At 39.7% G+C, this 23551-nt stretch overlaps 1 pseudogene; it reads right to left on the bottom strand.

Annotated features, from left to right (window-relative positions):
• Nucleotides 1-8877: 8877 nt before the first annotated feature.
• LOC149174823 (putative ribose-5-phosphate isomerase 3, chloroplastic pseudogene) lies at nucleotides 8878-9644 on the bottom strand (annotated as a pseudogene).
• Between the last annotated feature and the right edge of the window lie 13907 nt (nucleotides 9645-23551).

Raw genomic sequence — 23551 nt, 5'->3', positions numbered from 1 at the left:
AATGTATTGCTGAAGTGAAGATGACAAGGAACAGGATGTTCCCTCTCAGAATGAAAACAAATTTGAAAAATAAAGAAGTAATAGCAGCAGTGACTCAATAGGCTTTCCAAAGCGAACCAAAGGATGAAAACTGGTTGTGGCACTTGAGATTTGGACATCTCAACTTTGGAGGTCTTAACTTGTTGAGTAGAAAAGGAATGGTAATAGGATTACCATTGATAGAGAAACCATACAGCTTTTGTGAAGGTTGTATCTTGGGGAAACAACACAGAGAAAGTTTTCCATCTGGGAAAAGCATAAGGGCAACAGTACCCTTAGATATTGTTCATTCAGATTTATGTGGACTGATGCAAACTCCATCACTTGCAGGCAATCACTATATACTAACATTTATTGATGATTTTACTAGAAAAACTTGGGTTTATTTCCTAAAAAACAAAAGTGAAGTGTTTGAAAGATTTTGCAATTTCAAAGCACTTGTAGAAAATCAAAGCGGGCTGCCTATCAAAGTTCTAAGAACTGATAGAGGAGGTGAGTACATCTCCAAATAATTTCTACATTTTTGTAGAGAAAATGGAATTCATAAGCAGTTTACCGCTAGGTACACTCCGCAGCAAAATGGAGTTGCTGAAAGGAAGAATAGGACAATCATGGATATGGCGAAGAGCATGTTAAAGGAAAAACATTTGCCAAATGATTATTGGGCTGAAGCTGTACACTGTGCAACGTACATTTTGAATAGATGCCCTACAAAAGCAGTCATGAACAGAGTGCCAGAAGAAGCATGGAGTGGGACAAAGCAAGGAGTCACATGCATGAAAGTTTTTAGATGTGTGGCTTATGCATACATTCCAGATCAGCTAAGGAAGAAGTTGGACAGCAGAGGGGAGAAATGTATTTTCATTGGATACAGTGAGGAATCCAAGGCTTACAGGTTGTATAACCCATCCACCAAGAAGCTTATTGCGAGTAGAGATGTTCAGTTCATTAAGGAGGAAACTTGGGATGGAAGCATAGAGAAAACAGTGAATGTTAAAACCTCTTTGTCACATGATGAAGATGATGAGGAGATGGCTGAAATACATCTTCAAACAGCAGCACCAACATAAGGGCAACAAGGGACACCCTTGAGGAGAAACGAAAATGCTTCTACAAGCACATCACAAGGAGGAAATTCAAGTGCTTCTTCAAGCACTTGTACACCAAATGAAAGAGGTAAGAAGTTCAGAAATTTAAATGACATTTATGAACAAGAGGTAGCAAATGAAGGTATGAATTCCTTGTTTACTTTATATTTTCATATTGATGACCCTGTTCATTTTGAAGAAGCAATTAAGGATAGGAAATGGATAGAAGCAATGGATGAGGAGATCAATGCCATAGAAAGAAACAAGACATGGTATTTAGTTGAACTACCAAAAGGAAAATAAGTCATTGGAGTTAAATGGGTCTATAAGACCAAGAGTAATGTTGGAGGCAAAACAGAAAGACACAAGGAAAGACTGGTTATCAAAGGATATAAGCAGCAGTATAGGAGAGACTATGAGGAAACTTTTGCACCAGTTGCTAGAATGGAAACCATGAGAGTAGTGTTGTCCATAACAGCACAAAACAAGTGGAAAGTTTACCAAATGGACGTGAAGTCAGCATTCCTAAATGGAGTGTTAATGGAAGAGGTTTACATTGAACAACCTCTAGGCTATGAAAAGAAAGGCCAAGAGCACAAAGTATGTAGATTGAAGAAAGCTATTTATGGGCTGAAGCAAGCACCAAGAGCGTGGTACAGTAGGATAGATTCCTATCTACTGGAAAATGGATTTGCAAAGTGTGAGGGGGAACCAACCCTCTACATCAAAGAAAAGGATGGTAAATTACTAATTGTTGTGTTATATGTTGATGATGTTATTTTCACAGGTAATGATGATTATCTTATTGAAAATTTCAAAACAGTCATGAAAGAAGAATTTGAAATGACTGACTTGGGTTTGCTAAGATACTTCTTAGGAATAGGAGTAGAAAAAAATGAAAATGGGATTTTTATCTCACAAGAGAAATATGTTAATGAAGTGTTGGAAAGATTTAATATGTAGGAGAGCAAAGCAACAATCACTCCCACAGTGATGGGATTAAAACTCACCAAAGAGGACAACAATAAGGATTTTGATCATAGTTTGTACAAGAGCATAGTTGGTAGCCTCATGTATTTGCCTGCAACTATGCCGGATATAATGTATGTTGTTAGTTTAATTTCCAAATTCATGGAGAGGCCAAAAGAAGTGCATTGGCAGGCAAAAAAAAGGATTCTGAGGTATGTTAAAGGTACTAAAAGGTTTGGGATTTTATATACTACTTCAGAATGTTCAAATTTAATTGGATACACTGATTGTGATTGGGTTGGAAGTGTAGATGATCGGAAAAGCACATCTGGTTATGTTTTTCACATGGGTTCAGGAGCCATTTCATGGGCTTCTAAAAAACATCCTATTGTAACATTGTCTACAACAGAAGCAGAATATGTGGTAGCTACAGCAGCAGCGTGTCAAGCAATTTGGATGAGAAGGATGTTAAGGAGTTTATGCCAAGAGCAAACAAGTGCAACTGTGATCTTTTGTGACAATATCTCAACGATTGCATTATCCAAGAATGCCGTGTTTCATAAGAGAATGAAACACATTGACACAAAGTTTCATTACATCAGAGAATTGGTAAACAATGGTGAAATTGTTTTACAACACTGCAAGACTCAAGAGCAAGTTGCAAACATTCTGACCAAACCATTGGGATAGAGAAATTTTGAGTTCTTGAGGAAATGCCTGGGTATGACTGATAACCCAACAGTTGAAATTAAAGGGGAGTGCTGAAATGGTAATTTCCACTGTAAGTCAAAACCGGTAGTTTTCCCTGCTATGGCTTTGTTTTTCTTTCCTTTTCGATGCAATTAGATCACAAATCGCGTCCATGACTGCTGCCTCAATCGGTTCTCTTGACTTCTTTCGACGCGACGTTGCGATGCGATCTTATCGCTATCGCAAATCGCATTCCCGCCCTGTTGCCTCCGTTATGACCTGTGCCTTCTGCCGATTGCGATTCTGCGATGCGATCCGATCGCAAATCGCATATCTCACCTTCTTCAAACCGATCTCAACCATCCGATTGACATCTACGGTTATGGTTGTGGGCACATGTTTTTTGTTTTATTATCGTAAGGACCTCCGTAGCAGCCGTATGACAGGGTTAATAATAAAAGGAATGTATCGCCATGCTGAAACATTTAATGAATTTACCGTGGTCAGTAAATGTAGGTAGAATTTAATTTTATTGTTTTTTTTTTAATTCTCACGGGAGTTTGTTTTAGGGCATAGGTAAAACAAAAGTCAATGTATGTAATGCTTTTTTTTGAGTTTGTAATAGATAGCAGAGCGTATGAAGAAGTAAAAAAGAGGTTTTTACACGCACAACAGTGTGTAATATGCAGAGAGGGAATGTAATGTGAGATGTAGCAGCACTCAAATGAATAAAATTTTTACACAGCAATGTAAACTTATACAACGGAGACATATTTTTAATGTAATGCATAGCAGTGTGTAATATGCAGAGAGGGAATGTAATGTGAGATGCAGCGGCACTCAAATGAATAAAAATTTTACACAACAATGTAAACTTATATAGCAGAGACAAATTTTTAATGTAATGCATAACAGTGAATGTAAGAAGTAAAAAGTTTACACACAACAGTGTAAATTTTGCTAAGGAGAGATAGAGTAAAAGTTTTTTTTAAAACTGAAGTGTTCTCGGTGAAATCCATCTGATAGAGGAAGATCATTTTTGTAACAACGGTTTTTTTATTAATGAATACAAAGTTTTTATTGTGCGTGTGAAAACTATGTCTTCCCAAAACCAATTTTTGTTCCTTTGTGTCAAAATAGACCATTGTTCTGTTCTGTTCAAGTTATTTTTGTTTTGGAATTAAATAGAAATTCCCAACAGATTCTTTGTGATGGGTGAGATACTTTAACTATAGCATGTTGTTTAGTTCATCTATAAATTGTTTAGGGAAGTATGCTATTAGGGATTTCACAGTTCATCTTTTGGACATGTCCGAAGTGTATATATACCTTATCATAATGACGAACCCGTTGTGTTAATGTAGGCATGGAGATCATACGATGGAGGAAATATTGTGCAAGTGATTGATCCAACCATAATTGAAATGTGCGATGAGGCGCAAGCGTTGAGATGCATTCAGGTTGGCCTTTTGTGCACACAAGCCGAATCCCATCTTTGTCCACTGATGTCTACCGCCAATTTGATGCTTTCAAGTGATTCCGTGACGTACTTATTGGATCCCATGAAACCTAATTTCGTTAATTCGTATGTTCCCAAACCACCAAAATAAGCAGCTCTGCATCTTCTATGTCATCTCCTCACATTACTTCGACTGCAGCATCTAATGCCACTGATTCCATTAGTGAGTTGGTACCTAGGTGATGTAATACCTGCAGTTCAAATAAGAGAGAGATTTCAGTCACCGCTTTAACATTAGTTTATTAGAGCATCTTTAATGAAGCAAGTAATGGGACAGTTACATGTCTTTAATGCAGCGAGTCATGGGACAAATACTTAGTGTGTAGTTGGGTGGATGCTTTGTTTACAGGAAAATGTAAAAGTGTAAAATAAGTTTTTTAAGATTATTAAATTGGAATTGTTGAAGTGGAAAAAGTTTTATTTTGATTTGAAATAATAATTATTATATTAGGTTTAGGTTGTTTAGCATGTTCCAGTTAAATTGATAATACACATTTAAAATAATAATTGAAATATTAAAATAATAAAAATTATCTGAGATATAATTTACTATTTATTTTATCAATAAAAATTTTAAAACCATTATAAAAAAATATTGATTTTCTAAAATAATTACCTTTGAACAAGAATAACAACCCCATCTCTGATTGGATTTGCACCATCCACAAACTTACACATATTAATATGGCTCTAAAACATCATAATAGATGATTCTCAAGCAGCTGAATAGAATCCAATAATTTTTCAGACTTATACCAAGTAGGTGAATTTTTAAACTATAATTTAATGGTTGACTAAGATTCTATACACAAAATATTTATTTTGGCACACAATATTGCCAAAAAAGATGGTTGAATTAACACCTCCAGTTATTTGAAGATGGTTCCTGTTCCTGAACCTTCAAAGACCATTTATAAACAGATTTAACGCATTTGCAAATATGCAATGCTAAATATCATTTCAAAAGGCCACTGGACTAATTATCAATGAAGAGAAATCCTCATTTCATTTCGGTAATGTTAAAATGGAGGAGATGGAATATATATCACAATTATATAACATTCAGGCGGTTTCCATTAAAGAGGGTATCAAATATCTCGGTTATCATCTTAAGCCCACGGGTTACAACATATCTGACTGGGCATGGATCACCTACAGATTCTACAAGAGAATTTCGGGGTGGGAATATAAATGCCTATCCTTAGCTGGCAGAATGATACTCTCTCAATCGGTTCTAGCTCAGATTTCTGTTTATTGGGCACATCTGTTTTTCATTCCCTCAACTATTATTAAGAAATTAAACAGTCTAATGGCTACTTTTATCTGGGGTGGATGTAAGGAGAAGAAGAAATTTCATCTCACTAAACTGGATAACATAACTCTCCCTAAAAAAATAGAGGGCTGGAGCTTAATGAACCTTCGTATTTTCAGCTTGGCGCTTCTTTGCAAATCATTTTGGAGAGCAGTCTTTGGTGAAATTTTATGGTGTCAAGCTATCAGAATGAAATATATGGGGAACGAAGATATTCAATTTTGGTACAGGAACAATTTTATGTGGCTGTCCCAAGGATCGACGATCTGGAGAAGTTTTCAAAATATCCTCCCATTCTTCAAAAGGAACATAATTTGGAAACTGCATACAGGAAACAACATTCTTATTGGATCTGATGCAATCATGGGGGTTGAGATGGAATCCATGTTCTCTCCTCCACTTCTCGTGCTCCTCCACCAAAAAGGACTCTTTTACTGGGCACAAGTAATCGAAGAATGGAAGGATGCTATTCCTATATGGAAATCGAATAGAGAGCTAGGATTGCAGGGAACAATGGCTGCCCAATGGGACAAGATTATCTGGACTATGAAAAACGCCGGGATATACAAAACTGAGGACAGAGACAGGATTGTTTGGCAGGTTAAGAAAGGTCAGCCAAATGTGTTAGTCAGAGATATATATCTTTCCTTGATAGAACAGAGTAGAGAAAGCGCTCAGAAACTCTTTCCATACTCCTTTTGGAAGACAGGCTGTCCCCTAAAAATAATTTTTTTTCATTGCTTGTTTATAATAACAAAAATCTCACCTGGACTAAAGATGGCAGGGACCTGCCATATGCATAATCTGCTTTTCTAATACTGAAGATAACATGCATATTTTCTTAAATTGTCCACTATCTCAGATTTTATGGAAGAGGATGGCATTGTACTTTGGTTTCCTATAGCTTCTCATCCCTCCATAACAGAAGCATACGAATGGTGGGCTACACAGAAAACAGTTTGGCGTCCCATTCCTTTAATTGTAAACTGGTTCATATGGAAGTGGAGAAATAAAAAGATATTTCAGAACAACAAGGAGGACTTTGGGCATATATTTGATAAGATAATCCCCTACTACTATTCGATTCTCCCAAACTTCCCTCAACAGATGATACAGCAAAAATCAGCCACTGATTCCCGTCAGCTACTTATTCCACGGGCACACTTCGATGGAGCAACAAAAGATGGAAAGTGTGCATGTGGAGTTTACATCTGTCTTTCAAGGGAGCTACAATACTCCATGTTTTTGAATGGTGGCAAAAGATCAAATAACAAAGCCGAGGTCATGGCCCTTCATGGTTTGCTTATCTTCTGCTCTTTTATGGACATCGGCCCCATTAACATCTATGGGGATTCCAAAATAATAATAGAACTAGTGAAGGGGAACCAAAATATAATGACAACCTTTATGGATGGATAGACAGGATTAAATCCCTATGGAAGCCTTCACAGTTCCCTATAAAGCAGGGACAAAATGAAAAAGCGGATAAGCTATCTAAAAAGGGCATGCAGTCTTCAGATGATAAGTGGCAACTATGTATCTCTATAGATCATTTTACATTCACCATACAGCCTTTTTCTATGCCAGGCATTTAAAAGGACAAAATCTGGTATGCATCTGGTTCCTTTATTTTGGAATAAGGTCTTAAATAGGGTCAGGCAATACAATTACTCTTATACAGGTATATTCTCCATGTTTTGATTAGATCTATAGACAGATCTCATACCATCTTATTTTAATATGGATGTAATTCTGCAAATACTTGCTGATTTGGATATTATGCCGGGGATATAACCTTTACATATGTATATGAAACATTTTTGGAATATAATAGAAGAACTATTCAGCTTTTTCTTCTAAAAGAAAGTTTTCCAATGCTTCATTAAGAATTTGATCCGGCTTTAGAAATACTCCAAAGGATTCGCATGGGGAGCTACCAGACTTATAAGCTTATAAGCAATCTTTAGCGATCCTTGAAAATTATGCACTACATATGCAATGGCCATAAGTAAAAAAAGCAGTTTACCTTTTACCAAAAGAGCTTATGCGATGGCCATAAGTAAAAAGGGCAGTTCACCTTTTACCAGAAGAGCTTTGAAAATTTTGGAGCTGTTATGCAAAGAACAAATGGTTTGAGTGTGTAAGATTTCATAATTAGTCATCATGTTGTTTGATCTTTTTAGATATAAAATATGTAAAAACATGTTAAATGTCTAACAAAAAATTTGCGCAGTTTGTATTGAGAAAGATCAAACATCAAGTGGCTCTTCTGAAAATAAATCTTTCTCAACATCAAGTGGCTCTTCTGAAAATAAATATACCACTTTGTAGTTGTTAGAAATGAAAGATGTTCCCTGGTCAAATGGACCTGGCATAATATGCAAAACATATTACAAATAATCGAAAGAACAAATTATCAATCACAGATAAATGTTGTAAAAGATTCCAATATTCCATGGGTAACCAGCATACTCGCAAATACGTTGGAGGAAAATTCAAATTTATGGGTCAGTTTAGTGCATCGTTTTAAGACTGTTGTCAGCTAATGCAAAAGATAAGCAAAATCACAAAATACTGTTCTAAACATATGACATGAAACATCAAATTTGATAACAAAAGTTTGGTTAGAGCACCAATATTTTTGACCCATGTAAATGATAAACAAATTCACGAAATACTTTTCTAATCCTATGAAATGAAGCATCAATTTCAGTGAAAGAATTTGGTTTGAGCAACAATATTTTTGACTAGTGTAAAATGGTAATCAATTTAAATATATTTGATACATCTAATACCAAATCTTTCTATTGAAATGGAACCAGCTTAATTGATTAAACAGCAGATAGTAGACATACAAAATATGATTTTGTTAACAAAATGTTTTAGGTAAGTGTTGCAACTAGATAAAAAAACACGTAACATCTTAGAGGAGAGGATGGAAAATGTTGCCTCTAAAGGGCAAAAGCATCACAAAGAAGCGTCTTGCAACTCTGCCTTTGCAATTGAATAATAACTGGACAGCAAAGTTTATCATTTGCTAATCTCAAACAACTTCAACATTTGCTTTTCAGAGAAGCTGTATACCTTGTTCAATGCAAACTATTGTCAAAAAGAAACAATTGGTCTCTTGCCAAATAGGTACAGTGACCCAAATTCCCAAAACCCCAAATGGCCTAAACGATTTGAATTTAATCAAACACATTACCTGCTAACTGGATACAAATGCATGCAATATTTATAATGTATTTATTTCTAACTGGTTATAGAAATCTACCCGGACACCAACCGTCATCACGACAACCCAAAAATTTCTCACTAACACCTTCCGCCCTAGCAACGATTACAGCCGCGGCCATGTCCAAGAAGAGCCGGTGCTCGACCACGCCCTCAAAAGCCAGCATGGCTTTTGCCGAGGCCCTCGAATCTTCTTTGGAGTCTTGAAATACAAATCCACGATGTAATTAGCGTTATCCGTAACGTACGGCTTGTCACTGTCCATGCGGAATCCTAAGCTTCGCCTCGCAGCCCTCGGCCTGAAAGAGGATTGCAACCTTGAAGCGTTGTACTTCCGGCAAAAGGGCACCACCTCCACAGGCATTGCCAGGCCACTACTGCAGAGGCCACTGACGAGCTTCGATTCGTGGACGATGACCACGAACTTGGCAGAGGCGGCCTCCACCATCTTCTCTTGGAGCAACGCGCCACCGCGGCCCTTGACGAGATTGAGCTCTGGGTCTCCTTCATCAGCGCCATCGATGGCGAGATCAATGTTGGGGTGATCATCAAGCACAGAGAGTCGGATGCCCAAAGACACGGCCTGCTCGACAGTGCGCTTGGAGGTGGGGATGCCCACGACGTCTTTCAGCTCCCCGGCCTTCATAAGCACTGCGATTCTGGCCACGGCAAAGGCAGCGGTGGAGCTGGTACCCAATCCCAATATCATTCCGCTCTCCACATATTCCATGGCTTTCTCTGCAGCTAATTTCTTCAACTGATCCTGCGTCAGGACGCTGGTCGACGAGGACATGGCTCTCACTCATAATCTGGCAGTGTTTAGGCTCCTGTTATGGTTGAAGTGAAGGTGGGTATTGGAATTCAAGGGCTTCCACTTATTCAATTCTGAGGAGGACAGCGATGGTAACGTAGAAAATGCAGCTCTTGCTGTGATCGACATGGCCATGGAACCCTGAGACTATGAACACAACTTCAACTATGTCGATTGCAGCAGGGCTTGGATAATGCTCATCGATTCTTTTGGCCTTTTTTGCTTGAAGTTGTTTAGTGCCCCATTTCGGATTCGATCTTTGATCCGGTATCGCAGGTATCCATAAGGTGACATGACGAAAGTATTTTGGAGTTGGGTTACAAAGCAATCCCATAAGGTCACATGATGAAAGCATTTTTGAGTTGGGTTACAATAATACCTTGTAGAAAGAGAATCGGGGACACAAAGTGCGTTCACTGTTAGGGGTGTTTTTTTTTTTTTACAGATTCTAATATAACAACGCTGTATAGTTACTGTTTTTGAGGTTTAGTTTGATTTAGTTACTAATTTATTTTGTATAGATGTGATGTAATTAGTTTTGGTTAAATGTTATTAATCAAAGTATTGTTGTTTTCATGTTGTTTTTTTTCCAAGATGTTATATAACAATCTTTCTTTTTCTTTTGATGTGTCATCTACCTAGCCAGTTGGTTCAAGAACCTACTTCCACTGCGTGCATAAAATTCTACGAGATGATTGATTGATTGCTTTGCAGACACATGATGTTTATTGCTAGGAGTATTCACTATTGTGGGTACTGGTAAAATTATTATGAAATTAGACGAAATAAGAGAACACGAGACCCAAGTCAGGTATTGTTCTATTTGGATGTCATGATTACAAAATAAGACCCAACACATTTAAGCCAATGAAAAGAAAGAAAATTAAAATTAAAAATAATTTAAGCCAATGAAAAGAAAGAAAATCAAAATTAAAAATAATTTAAAAAATAAGTAATTTTTTTATTAAAAAAAAGCTGGTAAAGTGCCGTTTAATTTTTGGTCCAACAACTAAAAGTGTTTATCGAACATGATATACCTGCCAGTAGCAGGATAATAAGTAAATAAAATTATCCAAGAATAAACTAGAATGTAAATCTATAAAAAAAATAATATAAATAACTCAAATAAATTAGTGATAGAAAAATAAATAAAAATAAATTATATATATATATATATATATATATATATATATATATATTAGAATTCATAAATCATTTAAAATAGTTATTGACAAATAATATTATTGAAACAATAAATAAAATTATAAAAATATATTATATATAACACCCTATAGAAATTAGTTCAAAACTATTTTCCTTAAAAAAAATTATACCTTATACTTTATTTTTATTTTAAAATAAAATAAATTATTGTTTCTATAATTAAAAAAAGTATATTAACGAAAAATAAAATCATTTTTTCACTGCAAATGATTAGGTATATTCTCCTAAATATGTGGGAATAATAGCTGAAATATTTTTCCATAATCATTATGACATTCTGATTCCTAAAAATAACTGATAACTTTATTAATTAAAATAATGTGTGGAAATAATAATTGATTTATAGCCTCCCGATCGGGATGAGAGAGGGTGTCAGAGGCAATAGGCCTTGAGGTGACATGGTTAGTACAGTCGCGATTATTACAGCTGCCCCCCACATGCTCAAGGCAGTGAGTGCAGTGTCCTTAGCCTTGAGTGCATGGGAGGTGGGCTGGCAAGGTGGCAAAGGGAGGAATAATGAAAGGTGGCCAAGATGGGAAGGTATTCGACGTTCTGGGCAGGTGAATTTTGCAGTGGAGACGGAAGGCAGTGCAAAGCGGAAGAGAGACAAAGAAACTACGTTTGTAGGCTAGCGACAACTCTCTCGTATGTAGTCTGGTCTTGCCCTTGTTTAATTCATATGTTCTGGTCAAGTGGTTATGGTAATTCCATGCACCGGTGGGGGTTCCGCTGGGGGGGGGGAGGGAGAAGCAAGAGGCTGCCCCAATGGGGCTTAGCTTAGCTAGGGAGAAACCAGGGGAGGCAAGGGGGGGGCCATGGCTCAGCTTTGTGTCATATTTATATTGCTTTCAAGCAAAAGTTTTGGCACTGGAATGAACAATACTGGGCTGAGCCAAGATACAAGACCCTACTTGTATGCTCAGACCAGGGGTATTGGGGCTAAAGGGCAAGTCACGCTGGGGGGGGCGAGTGTAGCCGAGTGAGGCAAGGAAGAGTTGCAGGCAGGGGGATGGGACATTAGCAGTGTGGGAAATTTGCCGAGTGAACCCTGGCATTTGGATATGCATGGTAGTGAGAATGCAGTTAGGGACCCCAGGTGGCATGAGTGGCAGAGGGGCGAGCAGAACCTGGGCAGGATATTGCTGGCAGAGGGAGGGGCATGTGGGTATGACAACACTTGCAACGCTTGAAAACAGAGGGGTCTTAAGGCCTGGCTATGGCCGCAAGGGGATGACCAACAACTGCACCTTGGTAAGGGGGAGAGGCATGGTGAAAAGCTGGGTGAACCTTGCTCGGAACCCAATTCCCTTGGCCACTTGTGGGCACAGGGATACCTTAACCCGTCGCAGGCCAGGCAGGGCAGAGAAGCAAGGCATGAGTAGTCGCGTCGGGTTGAGGTGAATGGAACGATGAAGCTAACGATGTTGGAATGTCTACAGGGCATGGCTCCAACAAAATGTGGATGTGGTCGTGGCAGCAAGGGCTCGGACCCCTGGGCAGCTAAAAGACTAAGCACGACGAAAGGTTGCAGGGGCCGTAAGCCCGCTGAGCACTTCATAGCAGAGGCAGCCACGACATACAAGGATGAAACAAATGAAGGAATCCGTAAGCTGATTGATGACTGGGAAGATCAGATAAAACATGAAATGGAACCGGATGATGAGATAGAAGTCTAGAGGATGATGGTTCTTGACCCAGGGAATACAAGAGGTAGAATTACGCAATTCAAACACACCCTGTATCTGTATTTCCTGATGAAAAGTCTGCTTGGTAAAGCAATGGAGAAAATTTTTGTGGGGATGGTAGTTACAATGCAGGGCCTACCCAATTACAAAAGACATGGATAAAATCCTATTTTAGTTGCACAAACAAGACATTAGGATGGACCATATTGATCGTCACATCCCTTGCATCGTTGAGCTATTTGGAATGCCAGAGGCAACTGCTGAAGATCTTGCCCTTGTAGCCTCAGACTCTGAGGAGAAGAATGTCAAGAAATATTAGTTTCCCTATGCTTAGTTTTTGTTTATGTGGATAGCATTTAAATTTCCAGTTGTTTATGTCAGTTGTCATAGTTATACAATATCTAGACATGAGACTGAAACTTACCTAGCCTTGCTAGAAAGACTGAAGAAATTTCGTTTTTGGATGGCGTATAATGCTAATCGGTGGCCAATAGACTCGGTCTCCCCTCGGGGTGAGTTGAGGCCACCTGGTAAAACTGTGTGGTGTAAATTTTCCTTATACATATAATAGAAAATGGATGGTCCTACCAAGCATTACAAAAAAAAAATTGATTTATAGCCAATGGACTTATTAATTAATTAAAGAAATCTTGTCCTCCATTGATAGTAAATGCAGTTGGGAGTTTTTATTCCCAACCTTAGTCACTTTGTTTTTCATTGTTGTAATGCACATCTCTTGTTCACGTTGGAGTCTCATGCTACCGCTGTAGCACTAACAACAAACCAAATTTTTTTGTAGGCCTTAACATTAATGTAGCATTGTCGTACCAACATTTATATGAATTAACAATTGTTGGTACACCAGCATCATTATACAATAAGACCCAAATTGATTTAACCAATCAAAATGCAGAAAGAAAAGAAAAAAGAAAAAATTAAATTAGTTTTTAAAGTTAACTTTAGAAAGTATTGTTTAATTTTTCAGTCAAACTGAGATCAATTGAAAGTCAACCATATTTCGAATACATTATACTACCAGCGGTAGGATAATAATAAGCCATTGATTAGTGTGACGATAGAAAACATTACATTGAGAAGAAAGAATACATCGGCATTTGGTACGTTGGCAGGATAATAATAAGTCATTGATTAGTGTGACAATAGAGAACATTACATTGAGAAAAAAGAATACATTGGCATTTGGTAATTTAACATTAATGAAACGGGATCAAATTAAGAATTATTTTAAGAGCTAGAATCGTATGTCAAAGTTTAAAGCGATGATTGAATTTATTGAATTTCAAAGCACTGAGTTTATTGATTACTGTGATGACAAAAAACAATGACATTTGGTAATTTATTGTCTTAATTATGAGATGGGATCAAATTAAAAATTTATATATAAATATAAATATTTTTTTGGTCAAGTAAGAGTGGTGCCTGTTACACAGTAATTTGTCACCATCCCTGTTACTCCTCTTGTTGTACCTTGGAGGACTCATCCCGGGAGTTATAAGAAGTGACAAAGTCTAAAAACACTTGCATTATGTTCCCCTGAGTATGTACTTCATGTTCCCTGAAGACACCTCCTACAGATTATCCCTGAAAAGTGCTCTTTTTTCATTGGCGCAAGTCCACAGTATCTTACCCGCGCCAATCATGGAGATCCTCAAAAGAGGGCGTGACCATTGGCGCTCTGTCTTAGAGCAGCAGTCGCGCCAACCAAGTTTGGTCATGCTTTTTGCCTTAACGCACGTCCTTCATTACATGGAGCTTTTTTGAGGATAAAAAATCAGTCTTATGTCGAGCTCTATCCTATTTCCATCTTTAATGGCTTTTGGGGATAATGTTAATCCACAATAGGTGTCCTGGTTCATCGTATCCTCCTCCCTTCTTCATCTATATAAGCTTGTCCCTATGCATTTGACAAGCTAGGGATAATGGTTAGTCATGGAGTGCTAGATGTTGAGTTCTTGAGTTCTTGGAGGAATGATAGTGAGTGCTAGAGAGGTTATGCTGCCGGAGAGGCATTGCATTGCAAGACACATATAGTTACTCGCCCAGCCAGGAGAGGCTCAATGTCAGAACAATGGTTGTAACTTTTCCTGTTTATTATTAATTGATGAGCGACTGCTATTATAGTTCCAATCTCATTGTCTATTATGGTGATGTGTTGATTTATTTCCTTTCTGACTGAAATATAGTTGTGCCTTGGTAGCTTTTATGTTGGTATCTGTCTCTTCCTTTGCATGTGCAGGTGTTCATTTATGATCTGCTGGAGCGAGGGAGCGGGGATATCAACTCTGCTTCAATCATAGCGTTGGACTCCAGGTTGGTCTTCTTAATTCACCTTTGATGCATAACTAGGAACTTGCGTAGCAGCGTGGTTTGATTGTGGCTAGTTCTGTTTTAGGCTAGTGGGATCGCCTCTGTCCGCAGAGGGGATTTACCTATCCAACAATTTGGCGACTCCACTGGGGAGGAGCTATTTGATTTTTGTCTTGCATGTTAATTTTCTTCTGCTTGCTTGAGTGAATGAGCTTCCTGAGTCAGTTTTGAGGTTATTCTTTACTGTTTGACCCATCTGAGCACTGTCAACCCGACCTGAGGTCGTATTATTTATTTTTCTAGCCGGCAAGCTTAATTGGCGCGGTTATTACTCTGACAGTCGCGCCAGTTGGCGCATGTTGCTCTAAAGCAACTCGCGCCAATCCTGTGGTAGCACAAGTTGCAGGCTAACAGTCGCGCCAGCCCTGTAAATTTTGCCTGTGTGTGGGTGGAAGGCTCTTTCAGTCTCTTTTTATGTCTCTTACAGCCTCTGGAAGTGTGTCGAACCTCTGCTTGACTGGTCTTAGCCTTTATCCTTCAGCTGTTTGCTTATTTCTATTGATTTTCGTCTCAACCCTAGGACATCTAGTGACTTTGCATGTCTAGCCTTCTGTGGGAAGTTTTGGTCTCTTGATTATCCAGTCAGCTTGTTGGTTGTGTTCTGCACCTATCCAGTGATTTGTTAAAACTTGATCTTCTATACTCTGAGTGCTTCACTTCTAGCCTCTTTGGATTTCACTTGACTTCATTCTAACTTAGATTACATGGTTTAGTGAAAGTCTTTGTGTTTTTCCTTGCTTGCATGGTTCATTTTGGTGTTTCAGAATTGGTTCTATTTCATAGACTGAACTTGGATTGTGCATATCTCTTAAAATTTGTTTAAATGCATCATGCCATCTTAAAGGAGAGAAAAACAAAAAATCTTTTGCATCATAGTAGTTAGCATTTATCGTTATTTGTTGCTATTAAAAAGAAAAAGAAAAAATTTCATTTCTTGTTATTAGCTGCATTAGGATCTTTGTTGTTTGTTGAGTGATCATTTCGTTTGTGAAAAGATCTCAACCCTCCTGTAGATAGAATTCATCGAATCAAATGATATAATTTTGACATATAGTTTGCATTTAGGAAGTTTTTGAGATATCACATACGGTAGGACCAAAAACTGAAACATAAGCGAAGATAAACTTTAAAATGAACTCAATGAACATAACAACGCATTGGAACATAACGCAAATACTCTAGAGGTCTAGGTTAGAGACGTGTTCCAGCGTCTTTAAACCTGGTAGTTTATCGTCGAGTGGTTGGGTGATTCCTCCACGGTGAAACGATAGGTGCCAATACGGACTGTGCTCCCACGTACCGTCGCGTATATATTGGGAGACCCCTATAGGAATAAAGCCTTTATCCATAGGAAGCCGTGTCAGCCGCCCTACGATTCACAATGCAGTGAACACAGCATTCACGAAGATCGACCACCCGTACCCTAAAAAGTATTCTGTGGTTTTGCGAAAAGTTGGCACACCCTCTACCTAGAATTCCAGAGCAGTCACTTTTGATACTTTTCGGACTCCCTAAACGAAAAGGTGCCTGTGAGCGTCTTGTCACTTCGTGCTCATTAAATATTCGAAGGAGACTAGAGTCATATTTTATCCTTTTCTCGACTCTTAAAAAATGAAAAGGTTAAGTTCAGTGTCTTAAAATTTATTGGCCACGATAACATTTACCCAATTAGATTTTGTTTGTGTTAGCTTGAGTAGGGTTATTTCTCTTTCAATGGCAGCCTTCCCGGCGCCCACCGGCCAAGGTGTTCCTCCTGATGGGAACCCTCATCCATTTCCTTCTGTTGGAAATGTCGGTGTTCAGTATATCGCAACATTGTCTTTTCCTGGGTTGACCATTGGTTTACCCGTATGGTTGTTTTCAAACTCGGTGGTCTCAAGTGTGATGACTCCAGTTCCGCCACCACCTCCTCCACCCAAACAACACCATGTTGACTCTAAGGTGGACCCCTTCCCTTCTTCGCCCATTGCTGCGTCCTCATCTTCTACTTCGCCTGGTGAAACCCTGGATTTCAGTAACCAGGTGGCTAAGAAGAAGAAGAAGAAGACCAAAAAGAAGAAGTCTCCTAAGGGAAAGGTCGTATCTACCACGAGACTATCTGAAGTGGAACCACCTTCTGCTCCTCTGCGGAAGGTTCGGTCTCCTTGTCGATTATGCAAGGGGGACCATTTTCTTTCTGATTGTCCTGGTATTCCCAGGATCCTAGATATATGGTCCCGTGACCCGACTCGCCCCTTGTTGTCGCAGATCGACGATACCTTACTAGTTGGTAAGAGAAAAGGGAAGGTTCGTTTCCCTTGTCGACTTTGTGAAGGTAATCATCTCCTTCGCCTTTGTCCACTTATGGATGAAGCTTCCCGTCTTTTGACAAGTCTGTCGGCTCCCTTACCCCAACTACCCGCTGGATATCAGCGTCTTTTTACAACTGCAGATCATCTCTCCGCTAACCAAGTGATCAAACATGATTCCTCTTTGGTCCAGCTTTCTCTTCCTGAACCTACCTGTGCTCCGCCTGCTCCAGACCAGTCCCTGGTCGGAACGAGTGTTGATTTATATTCATCATCTACGCACCACTCTATCATCAAAGATGAACCACCTGAGTCCAAACCAAACGAAAGTCCACAGTTCCAGATTACAGTTGACCCGGTCTTTCAAAAGGTCCAGCTTACAAGTGACCCGGTTTTGCCTACAGAAGTTCCATCCTTAGATGATCTTACACCTGAATCCAAACCAGACAAAAGTCAAAAGGTCCGGCTTACAAGTGACTCGGTTTTGCCTTCAGAACTTCCAGCCTTAGATGATCTTACATCTGAATCCAAACCAGACAAAAGTCAAAAGGTCCGGCTTACAAGTGACCCGGTTTCGCCTTCAGAAGTTATCTCCTCAGATGATGTTCTCACTGCCCAGAATGAAGATCCCACCGTCCAAATTATATTCATCAACATAGACTTTAATGATCAAGTGAGCATCCCTCTCATTCCTTCGCACCAGGAAGAAAGTCCATCAGAATCATATCCGGCTGTCTATCCAGTCCCACCTCCAAGCAACCTAGTTGTTTCCTTCAATTGGGATCAACTAGTCAATCCTTAGTTACCAGCCTCCATACCATTTCGAATTATAGTCCAAGTCTATCGCATGGTTATGGCTGGTACAATTATTGATGAGGGATCTCCTGTGAGTATCCTTTCTTCAACAACTTGGGAAGCACTTGGTTCCCCACTGCTTCTGCCTGAGATGAGAAACCTTACAGGTTTCCATCGAGAAATCACTCGACCTTTAGGAATTATTCCCAATGTACCTATCACGTTAGAAGGGAAGACTATTCAAATGGGTGTCATGGTAGTCCAAGGTCCGTTAGATTACAATTTACTCCTTGGACGAGACTATATTTATCGCATACGTGCTATTGTGTCCTCACTCTTCAGAGTGATGTGTCTTCCGCATGAAGGAAGGACGATCAAAGTCGTAGACCAACTTTCATTCCCCGGTTCACACTTCACATATAGTCATCTACCATTCTGATGACGGCAGCTGGCATGCATCCTCCTCCAAAATCGAGTTTTTCCACGTAAACCTTCATTCCATCCACTCCGTGAATGCCATGAAGCTTGGGGGGCATGTATCTCGATTTTGCATTATCATGCTGGGGGCATGCAACAAAAAAAATTTAACAAGAAAAGTTCTCCATGGTTCAAGCTTGTGTAAAAATGAACCCATACCTGATTTACATCCCGTGATTGCCTTTTATCTGCTAAATTCTGCTAGATGAGCCTTGGTTGTTTCATTCCATCGCCACCATCTCTTTGGCCGATCATATGCTTTCACTTGGTTGTTTCTCCTTTCCTGAGGAACCGCAACGTTGAATGGTTTTATTAGCTAGCGTCTTAACCTTTACATGTTTCGAGTAAGTTCCACCATTACCGGAACCAGTTGCTATCCTTTATACCACTCGTTCCTTTAGGACGAGTTGCCTTTACGCTCTTTTCTGACTCGTAAAATATGAAAAGATTGCCGAGTATTTTTCCTTTTTTGACTCGTTAAAGAAAATAAAAATGGAGGTCCGCTTTCAGCTCTTTTCTGACCATTTAAAAAGGAAAAGATTGCCGAGTCGCTCCTCTTGACTCGTTAAATGGTAATAAGGGGTGGTCGTTTTAAGTTCTTTTTGTCGACCGTTAAAACATAAAAAGATTACCGGGTTTTTGTCGTTCCAAACTCGTTAATGGTTACAAAACGACGTGGTTTTGACTGCTTTTTTACTTTTTCAGGTCGAAATCACTAATTATGAAAAGTACTCCTCAATCATAATGATCGGGCGGTTCTTTCGGGTATTATTTTATACTTTTTCGGGCCCGAGAGACACAACTTTACGAAAAAGGACACCCCTGGAGTTTCCTTTTCTGCTGTCTTTTCAAACTCTCTAAACATGAAAAGGCGCCGAGTTATTCCTTTGTCAGACTCGTTAAAACTTAATGACATCGGATTTTGTCACAACAGAAGCATATGCTATCCCCATCAAGCTTGTTAAAAATAACTGGGGTACTCGCCAGAAATGGCGGGGGGAAAATAAAATTTTTGAACCATAATTATTACTGTGACGGCAGTATGTCGCTCTTGAACATGGCACTTTTCTGCTTTCGTGTCCAGGGTGGGAATATCTCATCTCATATCTTTCACTTGATTCCATGGACTTGGGTACCTTATTTGACCTCTCATCCACTCATTGCCTCGTCATCATGACCTTTAATACATTGATGTCGAATACTGCCAATTCTGTTAATGTGCCGCCGATATGTTCAAGAGAAGTTGACCCCTGCAAAGAAACAACCTCCCTCTGATAGTTCGTACAGTCTTGATTCACAACATTATCTCTCTGTCTCGTGTCGATTATGTGGGAAACATTATGGCCCACCTTCGATCAAGGTCACTCCCTGTCGACTTCAACTCATTATCCAGGAAGTTGATCTAGAGACTCCCTTCCGGTGCCTTGGAGCCTGCATGCCTCAATGGCAGGTTCTTCATGTTCGACGTGAGGTTTTCATCATTGGCCTCCGATCGAATGATTCTACGGGCGTTCGACTTCAGATCATTAATTCACGCGCCGTAGATTGTACCTATAGTACCTTGAGGACCATTGTCATTATTGGTGGTACCTCTCGCGTCTGTTAACAGTTTCCACTATTGACTGGTAATCAGACGATGTTCATGCATGTTTGACTTCAGCTCATATATTCACATGCTTGAACTTGTACTCTTGTTCGGGTCGAGATGGAGCACAAGACCCTGGATTGTGTCTGTTGTAATCCAGGCGTGATTCTTGATACTTGACTCATTCACTGGATGGCTGCGACCATACCTGAGTCAATTCATTGATCCTAACCAGATGGCTGCGTCCATACTATGGATCTAGATTATTTATGTACTCTCTTATGGATGGCTGCGACCATACCACGTACATCATGTAATTAAACTATCAGTCATGTCTCTTAATACAGATCCTCGGCGGCAGTAACTATATGTGTTCTTATGTGTGTTCTTGTAAAGCATTTCACCCCTCTCCACCTCTCGGACTTCATGCTTTAGGGGGCATCTGTTACACAGTAATTTGTCACCATCCCTGTTACTCCTCTTGTCGTACCTTGGAGGACTCATCCCGGGAGTTATAAGAAGTGACAAAGTCTAAAAACACTTGCATTATGTTCCCCTGAGTATGTACTTCATGTTCCCTGAAGACACCTCCTACAGATTATCCTTGAAAAGTGCTCTTTTTTCATTGGCACAAGTCCACAGTATCTTACCCGCGCCAATCATGGAGATCCTCAAAAGAGGGCGCGACCATTGGCGCTCTGTCTTAGAGCAGCAGCCGCGGCAACCAAGTTTGGTCATGCTTTTTGCCTTAACACACATCCTTCATTACATGGAGCTTTTTTGAGGATAAAAAATCAGTCTTATGTCGAGCTCTATCCTATTTCCATCTTTAATGGCTTTTGGGGATAATGTTAATCCACAATAGGTGTCCCGGTTCATCGTATCCTCTTCCCTTCTTCATCTATATAAGTTGTCCCTATGCATTTGACAAGCTAGGGATAATGGTTAGTCATGGAGTGCTAGATGTTGAGTTCTTGAGTTCTTGGAGGAATGCTAGTGAGTGCTAGAGAGGTTATGCTGCCGGAGAGGAGATGCATTGCAAGACACATATAGTTACTCGCCCAGCCAGGAGAGGTTCAACGTCAGAACAATGGTTGTAACTTTTCCTGTTTATTATTAATTGATGAGCGACTGCTATTATAGTTCCAATCTCATTGTCTATTATGGTGATGTGTTGATTTATTTCCTTTCTGACTGAAATATAGTTGTGCCTTGGTAGCTTTTATGTTGGTATCTGTCTCTTCCTTTGCATGTGTAGGTGTTCGTTTATGATCTGCTGGAGCGAGGGAGCGGGGATATCAACTCTGCTTCAATCATAGCGTTGGACTCCAGGTTGGTCTTCTTAATTCACGTTTGATGCATAACTAGGAACTTGCGTAGCAGCGTGGTTTGATTGTGGCTAGTTCTGTTTTAGGCTAGTGGGATCGCCTCTGTCCGCAGAGGGGATTTACCTATCCAACAGTGCCTTCAATTAACCTCAAAAATAAGATTACATATGGTACAACGTCTTTACAAGTGTAAAGACTAGCAAAAGACAGACCCGTTGATGAAAACAAGCAACAGGGTCAACAATACCCCAAACATCACACATAAAACAAAAAAAAGAATACTCTTCCTTCTAATCCTGGCTTATCGCACCTCGCATTGACTGTAAGCCGCCAACACTTGAAACTGCAAAATGTGAGAGTCCATCGCAACCTCGCAAACCTCAGCACATCTTGGCTTATCACACATCTCGGCTTATCGCACATTTCAGCTTATCACACATCGCAGTGACTGCATGCCGCCAACCTTTGAAACTGTGAAATGCAGGAGTAAGTCTTCGCTATTCGATCAAACTATGGATCAGATGGTCCATCACATCCCTGCAAACCTTGGCACATCGCAATATCGAAAAACTAAGTTTATCATTGGCCATACACTTTTACTGAAAGACAAAATGCGATTGAATCTCCGCCGTCGATCTGGTTTTTGATCCGACGATTGACGCAGCATTGCTTCAGGTACTTGCGCGCCCATTAACCGCTTTCCAGACTTGATAAAGAAAAGGAACTTGTGATCTATAAAAAATCGGGTCTGCTCATTGTCTTAACTACCCCCCATCTTAAAACCCGATATCCATTCAATGACGGGGTACTTAGATCCATCAGTTTACGGCTTTTCAAACTAGTACGCGGGTTACTAGTGGTTGAACCCCCGTAATGGAATATGACATCAGCATGTGGAAAAGGATCGACGATCAGGAAATATTGCGGCACTTCAGCCCGCTCAAGAACATTCGTCTACTCTTACTCCCGCTAAACTTTTCCACCAAATATATCCGTTGATCCAACATGATCAAATGATTCTTGTGCATCATTCTATTCACTTCAAGTTTATGTCATTCCTTCCTCTCTCCCTGAAAATTTAGGTCTGGCCTAAGTCTTAACCTCCGATCACTTTTAAAACCCGATATCCATACGATCAAGCCCCTGTTGATCTGATAGTCATCAGAGATATCAGATCGGAAACTAGCGCGACCTTTACCCACTTTACGGAGCTGATAAAGATTATAAACACTAATCTATAAATCTTCGGGTCCGCTTGTAGAGTTAACCTTTGGTCATTTTTCAACCCAATAACCATTCAATAATGAAGGCCATCAAAATCTATGGTCGACAACCTTTCTACTAGCCCGCTCTTTACCATGTATTCCTCCCCTGTAGCTCGCTCTGTCTTAAGCATTCTTTGTGGGATCAATAGTTAGGATTGACTACTACTTCTGCACTCTCTTGCTTCCACTGGTCTTCCTTCTGATCATTTCTCATGGTCTGGAAGTGCTCCATGTCTATCGCTGCTTGTCTTTGACAATCATCACGCAATTTCCCTGAGGGTGTTGAATCCCAAGTGTACCTGCTGTAACTTTCCTTGCAAAGCACTCCTTCATTCGCCAGATGATCAGCTAGCATATTGGCTTTTCTTCGCACATGAACAAAACTGACAGTTCTCAGGGTTTGCAAGTGGGAAGAAATACGCTGAAAGACCTGTGATAGCCTCCAATGTTTCGAAACTTTTCCTAGTGTTGTTCCATTACATATCTTCTTGGCCGCATTGATGACCAATTCAGAGTCTGCTTCAATGATGGCGTTTTATAAATTTAACTTGATCAGGATTTCCAAGCACTGCTCTAAGGCCGTGAGCTCCACCATATTATTAGTGGCAATCCCCAATAATTATGAAAGATTTCCTTTATGCACCCCTACGCATCTATTATAACCCCACCAAATCCAACCATCCCATGGTTGCCCTTAGAGGCTCCATCCATATTTATTTTCAAAAAACCATGAGGAGGAGGCCGCCAGATGCCTTTACCAGTAGTTGTTTGGCTCACACCCTTGTTTATGCCCTAGGGAGCTAGCACATGGAGACCCAACTACAACAGTATGCGAGCATCCTGGGCAAAGGAGG

This window comes from Pinus tabuliformis, chromosome 4_1 (genome assembly GCF_031772625.1).
Source record: "Pinus tabuliformis cultivar Carrire ecotype Pingquan chromosome 4_1, CPIR1, whole genome shotgun sequence".
Classification (NCBI taxonomy): Eukaryota; Viridiplantae; Streptophyta; class Pinopsida; order Pinales; family Pinaceae; genus Pinus; species Pinus tabuliformis.
This window is presented reverse-complemented; position numbering and strand designations above follow the sequence as displayed.